The following is a 19592-nucleotide window of genomic DNA, read 5'->3' on the forward strand; positions in this document are numbered from 1 at the left end:
TAAAAAACATAAACTGTAATTCTTGACAGATTTCTCTACAGAGTAAATAGGGTGCATAACCAGCAGTAACAAGCCACACCTGAACTTTGCTTGCTCCTCGTGTAAAGCATTGACTGGCCCAGGACAGTGGGCTCCTAAACCCCTATGTATAGAGATCAGGGTTTACTTGCAAGGAACAGAGTCCATTGTAGCTAGTTTAAGCAAGAAAAATATGTATTACAGGCTACTGTAAAGGCCTGTATCATTGGGAAAGCGGAAGAACTAGCCTGCAAGTCAAGCTTTCAGGAACAAAAAAGCCACAATGCAGGAATGAGCCTCCAAAGGAGTTTCTGCCTCTGCCGTGATCAGGAAGCAGCTACAATGAGGAGCCTGCCCTCATGCGAAAGTTGCCGCAGGCCTGCATACGAACCCGCAGAAGGGAGGGCCCGATGTTCTGCCTCTTAGTACTCAAACCAACTGAGTTACTGGACACTGGTACCTACGGTAAAGCTGCCACGGGGAAAAACAAAAAAATTCCCCTGTGACTGTGCTTTTTAGAAAAAAACAAGCACAGCAGAGCATGGCCTCCACTCCTCTTCCGCCTTCCAAATCTTGTGCAAGTGTGTTTGATTGGCCCAGCCTGCATGACCTCCAAAATCTTAGCCGCAAGAGAGTCTGGGTAAAATGTTCTACTTTCCAACTTCTGCAGATTATGAAGGTTCACGGAAGAAAGCCTGAGTGGATATTGAGCACCAATCCACCATGAATGCCATAGACTGTTCCTCTGGGTCGTCAACATCCATACTGACATTCTCTCCATATTTAAACCTCCAAACGATAGTAACTTAACTGTCCCTGTACTAAAAAAATGTACTCCCCTTCCCTCAAAAGAGGAGACCCAAATTTCCATGAGTCTCTGCATCTGTCTTTGGGTGATATTCACTCCTTCTCCCATTCAGTTTCAATTCCACCAGGATATTCATTGTACATAAATTAACTTGTAAAATTAGCCATCGGTAGACCATACATAAAATTGTCAGGGTAAGGGAGGAAGAAATGGCTAATTATATAAAGTTTACATATCAGAGCAAGGAAGAGATCATTGGTGGTTATGACAGTTCCAGTTTCAGGTGCAAGTCTTATAACTCTTGTCCTCCACAGCCCCTTGTAAGTTACTTTTGCCCTCAGTCAGCATCACAGCTGGGCCAAGTTATTTAGCTGGGTGAGTCACCCAGATCTTCATTCCTGGTGAATCTAAACACTAGGGGATCCTGAATATACTTGACTTCTGTAGTCTTCCATTAAAGGTATATATTTAATATACACATTAAATATATAATTTAATATAACTTTTACCGCTGGGCATGGCACTACCATGAAATGCCCCAGAGAATCCCCTCCATTCCAAAAATACTTCTCCCTGCTCCCACCGTATAATGGCAATCCTATTTCCTCTTGATAACCGGGCTCAATCATCCAGCTGACCTGATAATGACCCCTCTTTTGCCTGTTGGTCCATTTGCCTATGGTACCCAAATGGTGAGGGGCAGTCTCAAATTTCAGTTTAATGGAAAAAATTGATATCATGTGCCTCCTGGTGTTTTCATCGAGGACCCAATATTAGTTACGTGATATTCCTGCCAAAAATGCATACCTGAATCTAATTATGAGGAAACGCTGTCAGGCTGTGGAAAGAGGGGCTTACAGACATCCACAAAACAGGTCAGTGTGTCCGACTGTGTCCAGTGCGATCCTGATAGATCAGCCATCTATTCATTCCTGGAAACCTCATGATCAGTTAACTACGCATGACCAATCAACTACCCAATTAGTTATCCCAGCTCTATTACCAGAAGCTGTTTCGACCTTGCATCTCCCATTTGTTGCTACTTGTCCTTCGCCACTCCAGGATCTCAACAGATCCACTGCAATCAAAATGCCCATTTCAAGAGCATTATCTCTCAGCATCATCCTGTCTTTACCCCTGACCTAGAGAGGACTCCATTGCAATACTTTTCAAGGATATATTTCTCACAATTTTGTTTCTCAATGCCTTAGTGAAAAGAGCACCCTCTGAGCCTCCTTAGTGAGTTACTGGGTCATATATGAAATACCTACTTTAATAGTTCTTTCTCTTAAGTATTTAGATTCCTCCCCCTACATTATACCATGGATTTCTGACACCTGAATTTCCTTCCATGGAGGCCACCACTGAGTCCCATTTCCAGTCATTCAGCCAGGCAAAGAAGTACAACCATTACCATTGTACTAGAACAATGAACCCAGAGTCTTTGGGAAATGTACACACACCAAAAAAATTAAGCCAGATTTAAAGTTAAGTTTCTTCCTCTCTGGCCTAGATTCTCATAATCCATTCCCACACCTGTTCCCTAGGTTTTTGCTGATACAAATGAGCAAAGTTTTGCAATTCCTTGGGTATGTAAACATTTGCCTCATAAGCTAGACATTGTACTTGTCCTTCTGGGGACATACTGTTGTTTGACTACTTACAGATCTAGAACAATGAGTGGTAGGAAATAGGGGCAGGAAGAAAACTGACATCCTCTTGCAAGGAAACTACCTCAGTAAGGTCATTACAGAGTCTCTAAGCAAAGCTGGACCAGCCTCATCAGACAGGGAAGGACAAGATGCTTCTACTGGCAATAGAGGTTCAATGGAATTTTGGGGATCTTCGTAGGTTCAGCTGAATCCACCAAATAGTCCCAGTTCTCAGGGTCCCACTCTTTCCCAATTAATAACCAAAGTTTTACATAAAAGACCTAGTGGTTCTATGAGTTTAGATTGTCTTTTAATCATCAACCCACAGGATCAAATGGTATTTGATGTTAGAATGCATCAGCCCTGCAACTACATGAAATAAATGATTCTTCTAGAAAGTCAGGGAAGCTTCTTGATCCTCTCATCGTGCCTCATGCCAATAACTTTAAGATCCTGAGCATATCATTTTCTTTCTTGAAGTTCTCCGATGTAGGTAAAACAGCCACCCAACTCCACAGACCTTTTATTCCTTAATCTCACCATGATGGTCGGCAGGCACTCTACCAAAATCTTTGCCTCACTGGGCACTTCATTCCAAGTGATCAATATTTAAGTCACTATTTCACCACTCCATGTCTTATACTGCCAATATTCCATATTCTAACGGTATCATAATCATTGCTACTTTCAAACCCCATCAAGTCAGGAAAAAACAAATCCAAATTTCCATTTTTTTTTAGAGTCTGTTGCCTATAACCCTCCGGGTACCAATCACAGTCATGGACAGGGTTCAGTTCCAGAAAACATAAGCCATTCTAGCAAGTTGAAGAATGAAAAAAAAAATTATTATAGGGCATTAAAAAGCTCACTGAATCATTAGGAGAGTCAAGGATTTAGGTTGACATTTCAGAAATGGCTCCCAAAACTATATGGTAGAATTGGATCACCAAGGGAGCTCTTGGTTCTCCCAAGATTAGGAAGCTGCCATCTCCTAAAGAATATGACTGCCAAAGTCCAGAAGCCAGCACAGTGGAGTGGCCTTCATGGACAGGAAGCTGCTGCTACACCAAACCAGACATGCTCTAATCCTCACTTGCAAAATGAGTTTTCTGTGCCTGCCTCTTGACACCCACAAACTTCTGCTAATGCTGCTGCAGAAAATTCATATACCTCCATGGCCAAACTTTTAGAAGAAAAAACAGAAGCAGCAAAAACCCGGTCTCTGCCTCATTTCTCCCTTTGAAACATTGCACCAGTGCAACATAATGGCAGGACTTAAATCACAGCCAGAGCCCTGAGGGTAGGGTAGTCTGGAAAGTGGAGTATTTGGCTCTCCAGCCACTACAGTGCAAGAAGGCATATTAGAAGGCAGGTGGAGTAGATCGTAGGAGCAGAGCTAGTAACAAACCCATCACAAACCCCAAATACTAAATTCTCGTCTTAAGCTCTGACAAAGAACTTTTGTAGATGTAACTGTTTGCAACCAGTGAGTCCACTGCTTACATTTCTTTATATTCTCCACATACCTATATAATCCCTCAACAGTTACAGATAAACTATAAATTCCAATTGATTGAATGATTGGCTTAGAATATGTTGTAACAGAGAAAGGCGCTTATTTTTATTTTTCTGATTCATTGCTAGAAGTCACTGGGTAACGTCTCCTCCACACAGCTGCAGCACAAAATATTTGCTGTTTATCTTGATGAGATGCCAGAAGGTCTTCTGAATCATCTGAGTAACAATAAATTATATTTGGTAGCATTATAGATGAAGTACATTGTACAATATACTCATTTCTGGAAACTGATATGGGGAACCAATACACCGCTTTTTTTCCATTCACTTGAGAAAACAGAGAGTTTACTGTCTTAAGGAAAGTCACACTTTCACGGCCTCTTGCCTTTAAGTCAATAATGTGCCTTACAGAAGAATCCCAGTAGAGATGAACAGTCTATCTTCTCCAAGATATCCCCTTTCTTATCATGCATTCAGTTGTCTTGAAACTCCCAAAGTCTCTGGAGTAATTGTTTTGCCTGAAACAGAGAACATCTTTGTGTTTCTCAAAGGAACAACTGACCCAGAGAACTATAGCCCCCTCCTTCAAATTCTGCTCTCAGCACCAAGACCTATTGGTTTGTGGTATATAAATACCCAATTCACACAGTGTGCCAAGTGTTGGCCAGAACCCAAAACTTGCACAGCCCCCTGGCCTGCTCAGAATTTGGGAGGGCAAAGATCATCCTGTCCATTCCCCCTGTCTTCAGTCAGGACTATGCAAAATTAATCCTGACCTACAAGAAACTGATCGTAACCTGGGAATGACAGTAAATAGCCAATTTATTCTCAAGTCAAGTCTCCCCTGTTACTTCCTGTGAAAAGGTTTCATTTCAGAACCACCAAGGATACCTTGACAAGACCCATATAGCCCCCTAAATGGTTCTTCACTGACTACTTGTTTTACTTACAAAGTTAAGGATCTAGGAAGCAGTCCATTGCAAGCAAGTAGAATACATTGCCACAAGCAGACCAGATCTCTCTGCAAACAAAAAAGGAAAGAAAGGAAATGGAGCTCATTATTGTAGTAATTCCTCCTGAAACACTAGAATAATTGCCTCGACCTGGAGTGGAGACCGATTACAGCTTAGTAGCTGTTCTGGGCATGGACCTTAAGTGCATTCTTCAGAGTAGAAGAGTCTTCCATTCCACATCCCTGCTACAAACTTCATGCTCCTCAGCAATGCAGGTATAAGCCCCTCCACTTTCTTTCGTTAAACACAGTCAGATCCAAACTTTCCTGTCTAACCCTAAACTCTCAAGGCTTTTCTATCAAGGAATGCTAGCCCCCCTCCCCCCTCCCTGAGGAACTGGCACAGGATGGAGGATAATGGCTCCAAAGGAAGGTGTTTAGTATGGTTTTATTTTTAAAAGCAACCATGGACAATTAGATGTCATTTATACTCCTTTTTAAGAAGTCGGGGCAGGAGTAAGAATAACCCCTCAGGATCTCTTGCTAGAACTCTGTTTGGCCCTCAAGGAAAGCCCAGCTGTGTCTTGTCCCTTTGTGGCATCTGCCTGTCATTGCTTCCAACTCCCTTCCCCAACATGCACCAAGGGAGGCTTCCGCATACGCCTGCCTTGCTGATCTAATTTGTGCATTGCATTCTCCCTCTTTTTACTGTCCTACCCCCAACACACACACACACACACACACACACACGATCCTCTATCATGACCCCAACATAGTCATAAAAAGCAAAAGCAATGACTTCAGAGGCACCTGGCTGGCACAGTTGGTTAAGCATCCGACTCTTGGTTTCAGCTCAGGGTCATGAGATCAAGCCCTACATGGGAGTCTGCACTCAGCATGGGTTAAGACTCTCTCTCCCTCTCCCTCTGTCCTTTCTCTCTTTCTTTCTCTCTCTCTCTCTCTCCCCCGTCTTAAAAAAAAGCAATGGCTTCAGAGCTAAATTGTGGGGGCTCCAATTATGGCTCCACCATATGCAAAGTGTTGGACAAGTTCGATGCCTCAACTTCTTAGTCTGTAAAATGAAGATAATAATAGCATCTACCATAAAGAGTTGCTTTTGAAGGTTAAATTATGAACGCTATTCAAGTGCTCAGAAAAATGTCTGGCATAAGGTGGTACCCAATACATATTAGCTCTTATTATAGATGGTATATTGAGTCTTTACATTCCCTTCCTGTCCTAACGAATAGTGAAGTACTACATGTTGGCTACGCCCCCATCTCCCTTCAGAGGAGAGTGGTCATGGGTAGTTCTTTCTTTATTAAGATACTATAGCTGACAGTCATTGATCCAAAAATGAGTGCCCAGGACTGAGACAACCACATGTACATAAGATGAACATGAGCAAGACTTATTGCCAAGGAGATGACTTGATAGGTCATCATAGATGCTACCTAATTGGAGCACTCCATATTAAGTGGTGACAACCCGGCCCAATAAGAACTTCTCTCTTGGAAAGTTGGAATGTAAAAGCACACAGCGAAGAAAGCAATAGAGGCCTTCTTGAAAGACATTGAAAAGATGACCAGATCACTAACAGGGCAACCATATTCTGAATGGCAATTATTCACTGAGTATTCATAAAGCCAGCTGAACATATAAGCCTGGGAAGCAGAGGATCCAGTGATGGCATAGGTGCTGAGGTAATTCCCCACATTACTTCCCTACCAGTACATCTTTTTCTTTTAAAACCTATCTCCTAACCTGTAATTTTCCAAATTTAGTGTTGAGAGAAGCCTGTGAAATTTGTTAAAATGTAGATTCCTGGACCCCTTCCCTAGAGATTATGATTCAATAGAACTGGAGTGGAGCTTCAGACATAGAGGGTCACTATTTGTGGCCACGCAGGTTATCCACTGTACTCCACCAGGTACACATTCAGATTGACGATGTGAATGCCTCCTGAGAGTTGTGCAGTGCACAACCTGCCCAGCTAAATGTAGCCGCCATGAATAGACCTCATGTAAGTGGCTCCAAGTTCACACTAAGGAATACTGAAGGTAACTTGGATCTGTTCCTTTTTTGCCACCTAAAAGAATCCAACAAATACTAGTTTCCTACTGATCCACCTGGGTCCTAGTTACTGTTCATACTTACAAGGTAGCTACAGCTGGGCAGGACCGAAGCAGAGAGGGAAAAGGATAGGCAGAGAAAGGACCAGTGCATTTGTGTTTCATTATATACAGAAAGCTTCAACAAGAGGCTTGAAGTCTAGTCTAAATATATGTCCCTTCTGAGTGCTACTGGCTGTGAAGCAATTGGAATGAAACCAAATACAAAGAGTGCAGAATGAATTGCTGATGAAACCCTTACAACACCCTGAGGCACTGGCATTGTGTTCCCAGCTCCCTGCCCCTCGTTGTAGACTTGCTTTCCAAGGCCCATTAATTGGTGAGGGTCTCGATGTAGTTAGGAAGTAGTAAGATGCCATAAGCCCCTAAGAAAAAAAAAGATTGTGCTTCTATAGAAAGGATTTTTTTTAGTTTTTATTTAAACTCCAGTTAGTTAACATACAGTGTAATCTCAGTTTTGAGTGTACAATATAGTGATTCAACACTTCCAGGCATCGCCCAGTGCTCATCACAAGTGCCCTCCTTAATCCCCATCACCTATTTAACCCATCTCCCACCCACCTCCCCTCTGGTAACCATCGGTTTGTTCTCTATAGTTCAGAGTCTCTTTCTTGGTTTGCCTCTCTTTCTTCCCCCCTTTGCTCATTTGTTTTGTTTCTTAAATTCCACATATGAGTGAAATCATGTGGTATTTGTCTTTCTCTGACTTATTTTGCTTAGCATAATACTCTCTAGCTCCATCCATGTCATTGTAAATGGCAAGATTTCATTCTTTTTTATGGCTGAGTAATATTCCATTATATATATATATATATATATAATATATATTATATATAATATATCTCACATATTATATATATAATATATACCTTACATATATATATTATATATTATATATATCTCACATCTTCTTTATCCATTCTGAGATCTATGGACACTTGGACTCCTCCCATAATTTGGCTATTGTAAATAATGCTGCAATAAACATCAGGGTGCACGTATCCCTTTGAATTAGTATTTTTGTATTCTTTGGGTAAATACCCACTAGTACAATTACTGGATTGTAGGGTAGTTCTGTTTTTAACTTTTTGAGGAACCTCCATACTCTTTTCCACAGTAGCTGCACCAGTTTGCATTTCCATCTGCAGTGCATGAGGGTTCCTTTTTCTCCTCATCCTCACGAACACTTGTTGTTTCTTGTGTTGTTGATTTTAGCCATTCTGACAGGTGTGAGGTAATAGCTCATTGTGGTTTTGATTTGCATTTCCCTGATAATGAGTGACGTTGAGCATCTTTTCATGTGTCTGTTGGCCATCTGGATGGCTTCTTTGGAGAAATGTCTGTTCACGTCTTCTGCCCATTTTTTAATTGGATTATTTGTTTTTTGGGTATTGAGTTTATAAATTCTTTATATATTTTGGATATTAACCCTTTATCAGATATGTCATTTGCAAATATCTTCTCCCATTCTATAGGTTGTCTTTCAGTTTTGTTGATGGTTTCCTTTGCTATGAGGAAGCTTTTTATTTTAATGTAGTCCCAATAGTGTATTTTTTATTTTGTTTCCCTTGCCTCAGGAGAAATATCTAGATAGAAGTTGCTATAGCTGATGTCAAAGAAGTTACTGCCTTGTTCACTAAAGAAAGGACTTATCTATCAAGTGAGTTCAAGTCAACAGGTTTTTGGTGAGCACAGTTATGTACTGATGGAATAATAATAAAAAAAAAAATTAGAAAGCTCCCTCCAAGCTACTCAAGAAGAGGAGTGAAGAAGAGGGACATGATTAAAACATGTATAGAAACTGGAGGATAACCAAGAGAATATGTCATCAAGTACAAAGTACTGAGACTGTACATGAATTAGAGTTCAGGAAACCAAGAGACCAGTGAGGCTGCACAATGCCACATGGAGGCAATTGAAGAATATTCTAACAGCTACTTTTGTAAATAGTAGAGGTATCTGAGGTTTGAAAGGAGAAACACACTTGCTCATTTTCCTGTTGACTGGCATTTCTTTTGATCCCAGCACTGGACTTGGTCATGTCCACTTCACATGCTCTGAACCTAGTATTTTACTCTGATTTTCTGGAGTACACCTCACTGCTGCTGCAGGTTTGCATTGGCTTCTCAGACACCTGGTCTGGGACACCTATGGGAACCACCCAGGACTTGTGAGATCCTGGCAATGTGAGGGAGAGAACATGTGGGGGCAATCCTTAACCAGTCAAGGATGGGAGCTTGCAGATGCCTGCCCCACTTGTGTCCCTTGAGTGGACAGTTCTGAGAGGCATTTGTCATGGCACTCAGTCCCAGAAGGAACAGGCCCCAGTTTCCCACAGCTGTGACCAAACTCGATAACACACTTTGTATGAACTGGCTTCCCCTCTTGCCTTGTTTTCCCTTTTCCCCATCCCCCACTCCAGTTCCCAGAGCTCACTTCCCAAAGGACCTGCATACAATCCCTTGTCCCAGTTCCACTTTCTGGAAGGAACCCTGGTTTAAACAATCTCCTAGAGAGATAATGGTTTCTGATTTCTGGTATTTTATGCTCAATTTGCAGAGAACTCTGACACAGGCCTTCGGCCCCAAGCACACTCATCTCTGGAAGGTCCAAACTAAAATGTACTGTGTGTTTGATCTGAGGTTTTGCCAAAGACTCAGAATATGAGGACAAGGAGCAGAAGAGAGTGTTTTATATTTCCCAAGTCCCTGTTATGTGCCCCTACTGTGCTATGTGTGTTTGTATATTATTGTCACATAAATCTGACGAGGTAAGTAGAATTTTTTTTTAAGAAGAGGAAACTTCTTGGACAGAACAAGAAGTGACAGAATCAGGATCTGAATTCAAGTCTAAGGACCCCAAAGTCCATATTTTGCCCCATTTACCACATATTTTTCTCCCACATACTATTTAACGCATGGGGTTCAGTGCCTCTTTCTCAAGTGTCTCAGTGGTCTTCATATTTTTGTTGTTGTTGCTTTTTCAGTTTTGGAACGAGAAATTAGTGACCTGCAGCAATGAGTTGGCACTTCAATCTCTCCGGGTTGGGGGACAGAGTTGGCCCTTTAAGCAAGAGTGAAAACTCAGAACGTAGAAAGCTGCCGATGTCTGTATGCTACACCCAAGGATTTCAAGCCAGCTTCAGTTTGGCTCTGAGAACTACAAGGCAGCTGTCTGGCTGGTAATGAACACAGAACATGAGTCAGGACTATCATGGCTCTGGGCTCAATGCTGAGCACACAGTAGGTACACATGAAACATTTGCCAAACTACCTGTAAGGTCTGAGAGCCAAGGCTCCATTTCCCTCCAAGGGCCTGCCAAAAGTAAACTGTGGGGGGCCACATAACACATTTCTATGCTCTCTACACTGAGCCCCACTTGTAACTTTTACATGTCAGACCCCAGAATAACAGGGATCTAAATACATTTATGAAAGCCACACAGTAGCATTTTGAGGCTGAGGACCCCCCTCCTTTGTGATCACATCGCTTCTGAAACCCAACTCACAGCTCTTTGAGCTGTCACTCTTAATACTGCTCCTACAGGATGAACTAGATCCCCACTGCTTTATGTCATCCTCTGTGCTCTCCCTGTTTTTGTGTTTATTTACTAATTGGCTGACTCTGGTTGTTTCTTATTGATTTACAAGTCAACTCAGAAAAAGTGATTCAAGTGTAAGGTATTGAAGGCTTGGATCTTTATTCTCACACTGCTACTTTGGTCACCGAGACCATGTCATCACTGGGAATATCCATTCACCTTGCATCTCCCAAACTTGGTAAGGAAGGGATCAGAATCATTAAACCTCCTAGAGTAGACAATGCCACATTCATTCATTCACTTATTGAGACAGAAGGACGTTATCTCTACACAAAGAAAAGTTGGGGGACACCTGGCGGGCTCAGTTGGTAGAGCATGCAACTCTAAATCTCAGGGTCATGAGTTCAAGCCCCACACTGGGTATGTAGCCTACTTAAAAAAATTTTTTTAAATTTCTTTAAAGTTTAAAACAAAAGAAAAGTAGTGACTTTAATAACTGTAATCAATTTTCTTGAGCACTAGGGTGCCATGGAGTTAGGACTCTGTGCAGTGTTTCTCAAACTGCAGTCCTTTCAACCAACTGCAGCAGATTCTCTGGAACGATTATAAATATAGATTCCTGGACTCCAACCCAGACTTAATGTAACAGAATTTGGTTTTTGGTTTTTTACAAGGTTACCGTTAACCAGGAGATTCTCATCCCACTAAAGTTTAAGACCCCCAAGATCTATGAGGACTTACATGCCCTACGTTGCCAAGCAAAAATTTTATTAGTGGACATCACCTCTGCCTTGTCCAGTTCAGACCCCCAGGCCAGTTCTGGGACTATGGCACCTCATCTTCCTTCAGTACATGAACTCGAGTCAATGGACGGATGGGGGTGAAAAACTGAGAAGAAAAATCAAGAAAATACAATCCAAGAAATTCACTGATGAACTCAGGAGGAAAACGCCCCAAGAATAACCAATGACAGTTAAGTCACTGCCAACCCATATTTCCAGCTATTTCCCACATCTGGGTATGGCCCTTAATAACCTCCTGCAGGTATCCCATTTTGGTTCCAAAACTGTAGTTATCCAATTTATACTATGGAAGCAGGGAAGAGTTAACCCCAATTGTCTAATTCCTATTGGGAATGTAGGAAACATTTGGCTTTATATCAAAGCTGTGTGTTATAATTTGCGAAGGTGATTTATGGCTTCCAACATCCTTTAAGGAGAATACCCCATTTAAACTTTGCATTGTTGGAGATATCAAAATTATAATGTATAGACTAAGAAGGTTAACAGCAAGCCAGAATTTAGTTATCTCCTCAAATAGTTTCTTTTAAACCAAATGAGGTCTTGAAAACAAGCTCAGAAGACACTCTTCAGCAAGGACGGAGGAACATGCATACTCTGACTCACAGACTGAGTTTTTCCAGACAGTCCTGATCTCCAGGCACATACTCAATGGCAAAGAAAAAAAAAATCATGATTTGCCAGAATGAAAATTAGCTTCTCTGATTCACTGGGTTTGAGTGTATAAATTTTGTTAATCAAAGTACCTGCTATAGATCACATTCCATGAGACATAACATGTCTTAAATCACTTCCTGAATTTATTCAAATCTGCCTGTTGAAGAAAGGTTCACTCTCATATATAATGCCTTTGACCACAAATAAAGTCTTTGCCATCTGTTTTCACACTAGGAAAACACTATTTGGATTCAGTGATGAAATAAAAAAAAATCCTAGTCACATAAATCCAAGTTTTGTTCTCTTACCCTGGGATTACTCCAGCTGAAATTACAAGAAAAAGGACTTTGTTCATTAAAAAGATGAAGTGTGAACATGTGTTATTCAAGAATATTGATACGTCCACCTACATCTCCAAATTATTAACATTCTCATAGCCCTTGGTTTTTATTTGTTTATTGGCAATGAGAGCTTTTTTAAATCAGGGCTTCAGATATATCATTTTATCAGGCTCCCGTAATACTTCAGAGGGTAGAGGGAGATGCCTTTATTTTTTGTAGCTCCTATTTAGTTTGTGAACCAAATATTTCAAGGATATTTATCACCACTGGGTGTCTTATTGGAATGGGAAAACATAAGCAGGCTAGGTCACCAAAGAACTAGAGAAGAGGATTTAAACTGGTTAGACAAAGGAAGTATCATTATCGTGGTTGATAAAAATGAATACTGCATCCTTCAATCCCACGCCATTGATGACCTCTGCTCTGGATTATGGGGGACACTGATCAAGGGCAAATACACAGTCTCCAATACAGCCTGGAGTTTCAGTATCAAACTCCTAGCCCTACCCTGGGGAGCTAAGTTTTGAGGACCTTCTCCCCACCCCCACTTTAGAACCAGACCTAGAAGTAAGGCAGTCTGAATAGGCTATTACTTGGCTCTTTTCTCCCCAGACCCCACCATGTTCCTGAGTCTCACATTTTACCATTTTCCCTCCAGAGAAGGAAGTATGGGAGTGTATAAAAACGTGAGTATCCCTTTACTCTGAGCTACCCTCCAGGCATCTTTCCCCTGGCCTCACCCACCAGGGCGTTAGGGGATCTCAGGCCTGGAGGTGCCTGGAACCTGACTTTCCATCATCCTGGGAAAGACAAGGGGTGCAGGGTGGTTCTGTCTATAATCTTTTCACTCCTCCCAGCAAGAGCCCCACCTTCTAGCATCCTGGCCCCCTTGAGTGTAACTAATCCACATCAGCATCCTTCCTTTCAGGGATAGAATATGGGGAGGTGGGAGGATGCTTCATCCCTGCAGCTTGGGAAACTTACCAACCCAATATCTCAGGGCCACACAAGCCAGAGGCCCTTTCTGCCACCTCCACTTCTGACCATGACCCCATCATTCTCTCCGGGCAGAACATTCCAGGCCACGCTCTTCCATTTGTGTCCCAAATTAGTTCAAATAAATCCTTCATACCATCTCTTACATCTATGGCTTTCCATATTCACTGCTTTGACTCTAATTCAGACTTTAATATTTGCATACCAGGATATATTAGAAGACGCTCTTATCAGATTCCTTGACTCATCCATCAATTGCTCTCCCTTGCTCCAAAAGACTCTTCCTTAGCATCATTGTTTTTATGCAATCTACTTACCAACCTTCTGTAGCTCCCTATTACCTCCAGTAATACCTTGATCATTGCCCTTGAGGTACAGGAAAATATTGAGGGGCATGGATACAGATGACAATCCTGAATCTGCCACTTATTAACTGTTACTTTGGGCAAGTTACTTAACCACTCTGTGCCACAACATCCTCCACTTGAAATAGGGTTAATATAGTACATAGCTCATAGGATTAATCTGAAGATTAAATGAATTAATATAGAAAAGGGTGTGGTATTTGATAAGCACCCAGTAAGCAGCCGCTATTATTACTATTATTATGGTAATTAATATGGCTCATACTTCTCGGCCCAGCATCCACTGGCCTATACAATTGTACTCTGGACTGTACAACTGCACTCTTAAGACAGTAGATACTCTCCTGGAGCTCCCTGGAGCTTCCAAAACACATTAGAAACCCACTTAAGGTGATAGGCATGGTGGCCAGTGAACAAATATTTAATTTGAGCCAAGAGCCTAGAAGAAGTACAGAAAGCTGGGGAGGAGAAGTGATTTTCTCCCCTCTGCTGCTCCTGAGGACACATGCTATGCTCTGAGAAGCCAGAAGGAAGATTTGAGTTGATTATAATCCAATGAGGCTGCCAAATCAGTTTTACTTTCCAATACAGCATAATGACTGGTGAGTCCCGTGGGCCCTGAGCCAGGGTTATTTTAACTGGTAGCATTATCTGGGTCAGACCAGTGAACCTCTATGGGGAACACTCTGGGAAATGTCATCTTCCAAGGCAGAGTGGGAGCAGCCCTACCACCGAATAGATGGTGATACCAGGGTATTTGGAGGGCAATTTCTGAGTTCATGAGATATAACAAGGGAGCACAGGAAGGAAAAAAATGAAAGGGAAAGGAGAGGCAAGAAGGGCAAGGACACAGCCTAATGGGGGGGGGGGGGAAGAACAATACAAGTGGAATAGCAGTTAAGGGATGGGGGAAAGTGATTTTTTTCTAAAAAAGAAGAAGAAAATAAAAAACAAAAAGAGGAGCAATTAAAGGAACTGAGCGCCGGGGGACAGGGGCATATTGGGAAAGAGAACTAAAACTGCCAAGGCGCTTGAGTGCCTGACGGATTCTGAAGACCTAAAATACACAAGACAAAAAAACCCCAAGCAAACAAACGAAACATGGACATACCTTTGTAGTCTAAGCAATGTCATCTGTAAATATTTGTTAATAAGCTCAGTGAAGTGCTAAATGGAAGAAGGGTCTGGCAAATTCGAACCAGCTAGTTATATTCTTAAAGCCTCAGACCTCTCTTCTTCAGCCCTAGCAGGTGGCGTGGGCGACTTACTGGGGAGTTCCCCCGCCGCTCTAGTTCCTTCTACTGCTTGGAAACAAGTCTAGTTCACTATGCTTCGCACCCCCAGGCAAACTCATGGCTGCGGCTGAGAGGAAGTGGGATCAGTGCGGGGGTTTGCCCCAAGGCAGCCCTGTTAACTGTCTGCAGAGAAAGGAGGCCTGGGCAGCACCAGATACGCTTTGGGGTAATGATTTAGCCACCCCAAATTACCGGGTCTCCACAAAATGGTCACTATCTTTTCACACTACATTGTGGAGAGATGGTGAAGGAGCTTATATTTCTGAGCCATCTTTGTCTCGTGTGTAAATAATTTCATGAAAAACACACGTAAAAACCACTGCTACCACTTACACAATCAGAAACGGAGATCAGATTCACAGACGAGTTCATCCTTTGGAACACCCCAAAGGAATAAAATAACGGGAATATGGGGAAATGCCAGGGTGTGACATTTATTTAGGCAATATTCTTCAGAAGCCGAGAAACCCTTCTCTATTACAAGTTCCAAACAGCAAATGGCTGCATTGAAACTAAGGAACGGGGGTGGTATTAGTATTTAATACTAAATACGATGAACACGATGAATCTTTAGACTAGAGGGCACTCCTTGGTTTTCTTTTGCTTCTCCTAAAGTTTCCTAATGTTAGCCAATTGCAATGTGGTTTTTCTTGTTTTCCTTTCGTTTTGTTCTGTTTCGTTTTTCCATTTGCCCCAGGGCTATCACGGGGACTTGCGAGAATGAAGTCATGTTCCAAGGCAATAGGGGAGGTCCTTGGAAGGTTTCTGAGTTTTTCCCGCCTTTCTCCGACTCCAGGGTCACCCCCTGAGCAAGCCACGCCCTCTCACCGGCTCTCCTGCCATGCCTTCCGCTCTGGCCCTCTTTACTACCTGCTCTGCACATGGCGGCCGGGGAGCACAGCACTTCCTCTACCGTGTCCTCTCCCACTTACTTCACCCTGTGCTTTTCCTTCGTGGCAATGTCCACACTTTGTAAACGTGTGTAGCTGAGGCAGGGACGGCGCTCGCCAACGCCTCGTCAGGGCCACAGCTGTGCTGGCGGGCGGGCTAGATCAGATCACGTGGGCGCGGGGGAGGAAAGGGAATGGAGGAGAAGCTGCCAATCAAAGGCCCCCTGAGCATGTGACCATAGCTGGCCAATCAGAATTCTTTCATGAGTTGTTAAAAAACGGAAGCTGTGAGCCGCTCTCCGTGTTGGGTTGGGTTTTCCCAGAAGCTAATTTGGGGTCAATGATTCAGGTACAAGCGTATGTTTGAGGCAAGGCTCCCAGAAGCCTCCGAGAAGAACTAGTAAGGGAGAGGGGGAGGCAGGTTAGGGAAGAGGCCAAGCAATGGGGCAGGCGTCAGGAAAAAGAGTACGAGGCTACCCTGAAGCCCTCTTCTGGGCTGTTGAGCTGTTAGTTCCGACAGGGAAGGTTGGTCCAGGTAGCCCTAAGTTGTCTGCTCCCATCTCCTTGTCTCCACCTGGAGCCACGGGCTGGATGAAAAGCTGCCACAGCCACCTGCCTGGGTTTGGTTCTGGCTCCCTTTCCATCCACTTTATCCAACTCTTTCTGCCTTGGCTTCCCTCAGCTGAACCCACAGGTTTTGCATGTTGCTATTTTCCATCTGCACTGGTAACGTGGCTCCAGATGTTGGAACCATGCAGATTCTCTGCTTGGTTCCATGTGCTGCATCGCAGGCATGAGTGAGATAGCTCCTGGTTTCTGTGCACCTTCCTGGGAGGGAGATCTGAGGCGCAAAAATATTACTCAGCTCCAAGACCCTGTGCTTATTTGGGCTTTTAAAAAATAATTCACCTTATTGAAGGAAAAACCCGGAATCTACTAAAAATCTCTTGATATTTTTAAATTAACTAGAAATGTGGTGGGTTTTCCCCAATATTTTCATCTAAGGCAGCTTAAATGACTATGATGGGGGAAACCGCCCTTTTAAAATACATTGCCCCATTTCTTTCGTCCATCTCCATCACTGATAACATAAGCTACCACATTTAATGGCACATTTAAGGCCAGGCTTTATGCATTCACACACAAATTTCATTCTCAGGCTTGGAGAAGATAATTTCCCCAGAGTCACACAACTGGTATGTGGAAAGGCTTAGGTTCCAACTTGGGTCTCTTGACTCCAGACCCACGCTCTTAACTGTTTCACTCAACTTTTGCCAGCAATCATATCTCTTGGGCTGAATGCCAAGACCTAAATCCATAGGGATTTGGAAGTGGAAGGAGGAGAAAGAAAGTAGGTCTTTGGAAATGCTTCGGAAATTGTTTCTACATATCTGGGCAGCATTCCATGACCAAAGGATCCCAAGTCCTTTACCACTTGTACTACAGTGTATTCATTCATTCAACAAATACTTACAGAACTCTCCTTGTGTTAGGCACTGTTCTAGGCACCGGATGTTTGTCAATAAACAAAGCAGACCAAGAGAAAAAAAAAAAAAAAAACAAACACCACTATACTTACTCACAGAGTTTACTTTCTGGGATGTAAGAAGGAGGCTGAGAAGGGTGGTAGGCAATAAATATTAAAAACTAAGTAAATTTTGCAATGATCACTATGGCAGAGGGGGAAGCAAAGTAAAGGAAATTTGGAGTGCAATCTAAAATAGGATGGTCAGGTTAGGCCTCCCTGAGAAAGTGACTTTTGAACGGCTTTGAAGGAGGTGCAGAAGTGAGGCATGGAGCTAACTTGGGGAAAAGGGGTCCAGGCATAGAGAAGAATCGGTGCAAAGGCCCTGAGCCATGTCCAAGGAACAGTGACAAGGCCAGAGTGGCTGGAAGTGAGGGTGACTGGAGATTATGACAGAGAAGAACAGTCACCAGAAAGGCCAGAAGTTCAGGGCACTATTGCATGTGCTGGACTCTTGAAATAGCAGTTATGTGATGGTTTTTCCAACACTCTCTAAGCCCTCAAGGTCTTTATATACTCACCATTTTCAGGATTCCAAATAAAAAGAATAATGTAGTCCTGATGGTAATGTATGGCGGCTTTAGTTGCTCATTAAGCCATTCCTTTCTTACCTACCCACCCCAACACCCACACTCAGCTCAGTTTTTTCAAGAAAACTTTTTCAAGAAGCTGGGGTAATTGGAAACCAGAAGAGGCAAAATTCCCCACCTCTCAGGCCATCTGCAGCTGCCAATTCTGCATATGCCTTCTCTCCCTACAGAGCCTGGGCCCCTCCTTTCCCTACATACTCAGGGCCAGCCCCAACCCCAGGTCTTATTGGACACTGACCTTCAAGAAGACTCTTAGAGAACTTCCCCACCCTGTGGCCCATTCTGGGTAACTTCATTCCTTGTACCTGATTTTTAGCTATTGACCTGGTAGCCCACACCCTCCAGGACTCAGATCATGCCTTGGTGTTGACAGCCCCCAGCCTGGCACAGGTTCAAGATGTCCCTGATGTCCCCTGCCAGCCTGCTGGGAAATCACAGTGATCTGTCAACCTATGGGGACCAGGCTTTCTCAAGGGACCAGGGCTCCCACTTGAGGTCTGGGGAACCTTCGAAAGCTTCTTCCAGTTTGCAGAACTGGGTCGTCCACTATGCTTTCTAATTGATTACTGCACTTATCCAGGCCACGTCACCTTCCTTCCTCACTGTGAATTCCTATTTGTGATGATAAACCTGACAGGCCTACAGCAAAGGAGGAGGGGTGCAAAGTATGGCAGACAGCGGATGCTTGCCAACCCTGCCCACTGTCTAGCTGTCACACACTCGGGTGCTCGGGTACACCTATGGCAAGCTCCAGGGGCATTGGCCAAGGTAAATCTGAGACATGTGAGTGGAATAGGGAGTCCTGGGAGTACTAGATCAAACGGCCCTCAAACGCTGCATGTGGTCTCCATTCGTGGCAGAATTCTGTTTCAATTCTTGCTCCAGTTAATATATAGAAAGTATTAGTTTCTTAATTCTGAAACTCACACATGCTTATTCTTAAAAATTCAAATAATCCTGAATTTTATAAGTAGAAAATAGACACTCTCTCCACCCTATTCTGCTCCTTCCTCATTCCCGACCCCACTCCCCAGGGATTACCCATTGTTAACAGTTTGGTGTTATCATTCCATATATTTTTCCTATGAAGATGCAAAGTCATATAATTTTTCTACTATATACACTGTTGTGCAACTTGTCTTTTTTAAATTGAACAGTGAATTGCAGCCATTTCTAGCCATATTTCAGGGGAACATTAACACATATCCATGTCATTTATTCAACAGCTGCTTGACTATAGTATAAACATATTATGGAATCGAGCAGCCTTTATTTGTTTAATTAGTATCCTATTGATGGATATTAGAGGGGTTTTCCTTTTATTTGTTTAATTTTTTTGCTATTACAAACAATACTGCAATGCACATTCTTATAAATGTATCTTTGAACATATGCATGGGTAGCTATATAGAATAAATTCCTAGAAGTGAAATTACGGGATAGCTACTGCCAAATTGCCTTCCAAAGAGTCTATTTACCCTCCTGCCAACAGTGTATCAGTGAGTGAGAAGA

At 42.8% G+C, this 19592-nt stretch overlaps 1 long non-coding RNA gene across 3 annotated transcripts; it reads right to left on the reverse strand.

Annotated features, from left to right (window-relative positions):
- Positions 1-4074: 4074 nt before the first annotated feature.
- On the reverse strand, positions 4075-15068 carry LOC118524453 (uncharacterized). Of its 3 annotated transcripts, none has more exons than XR_013445300.1 (4): positions 14892-15068; positions 11406-11509; positions 4947-5017; positions 4075-4514 (listed from the first exon to the last, which is right to left on the reverse strand). It is a non-coding gene; the product is annotated as an uncharacterized LOC118524453 (long non-coding RNA). The 3 variants fall into 3 exon arrangements; XR_013445299.1 differs by having other exon boundaries at positions 11363-11509; XR_004911623.2 differs by lacking the exon at positions 11406-11509.
- Positions 15069-19592: the final 4524 nt, after the last annotated feature.

The sequence above is a fragment of the Halichoerus grypus genome, chromosome 2 (genome assembly GCF_964656455.1).
Source record: "Halichoerus grypus chromosome 2, mHalGry1.hap1.1, whole genome shotgun sequence".
NCBI classification, from domain to species: Eukaryota; Metazoa; Chordata; class Mammalia; order Carnivora; family Phocidae; genus Halichoerus; species Halichoerus grypus.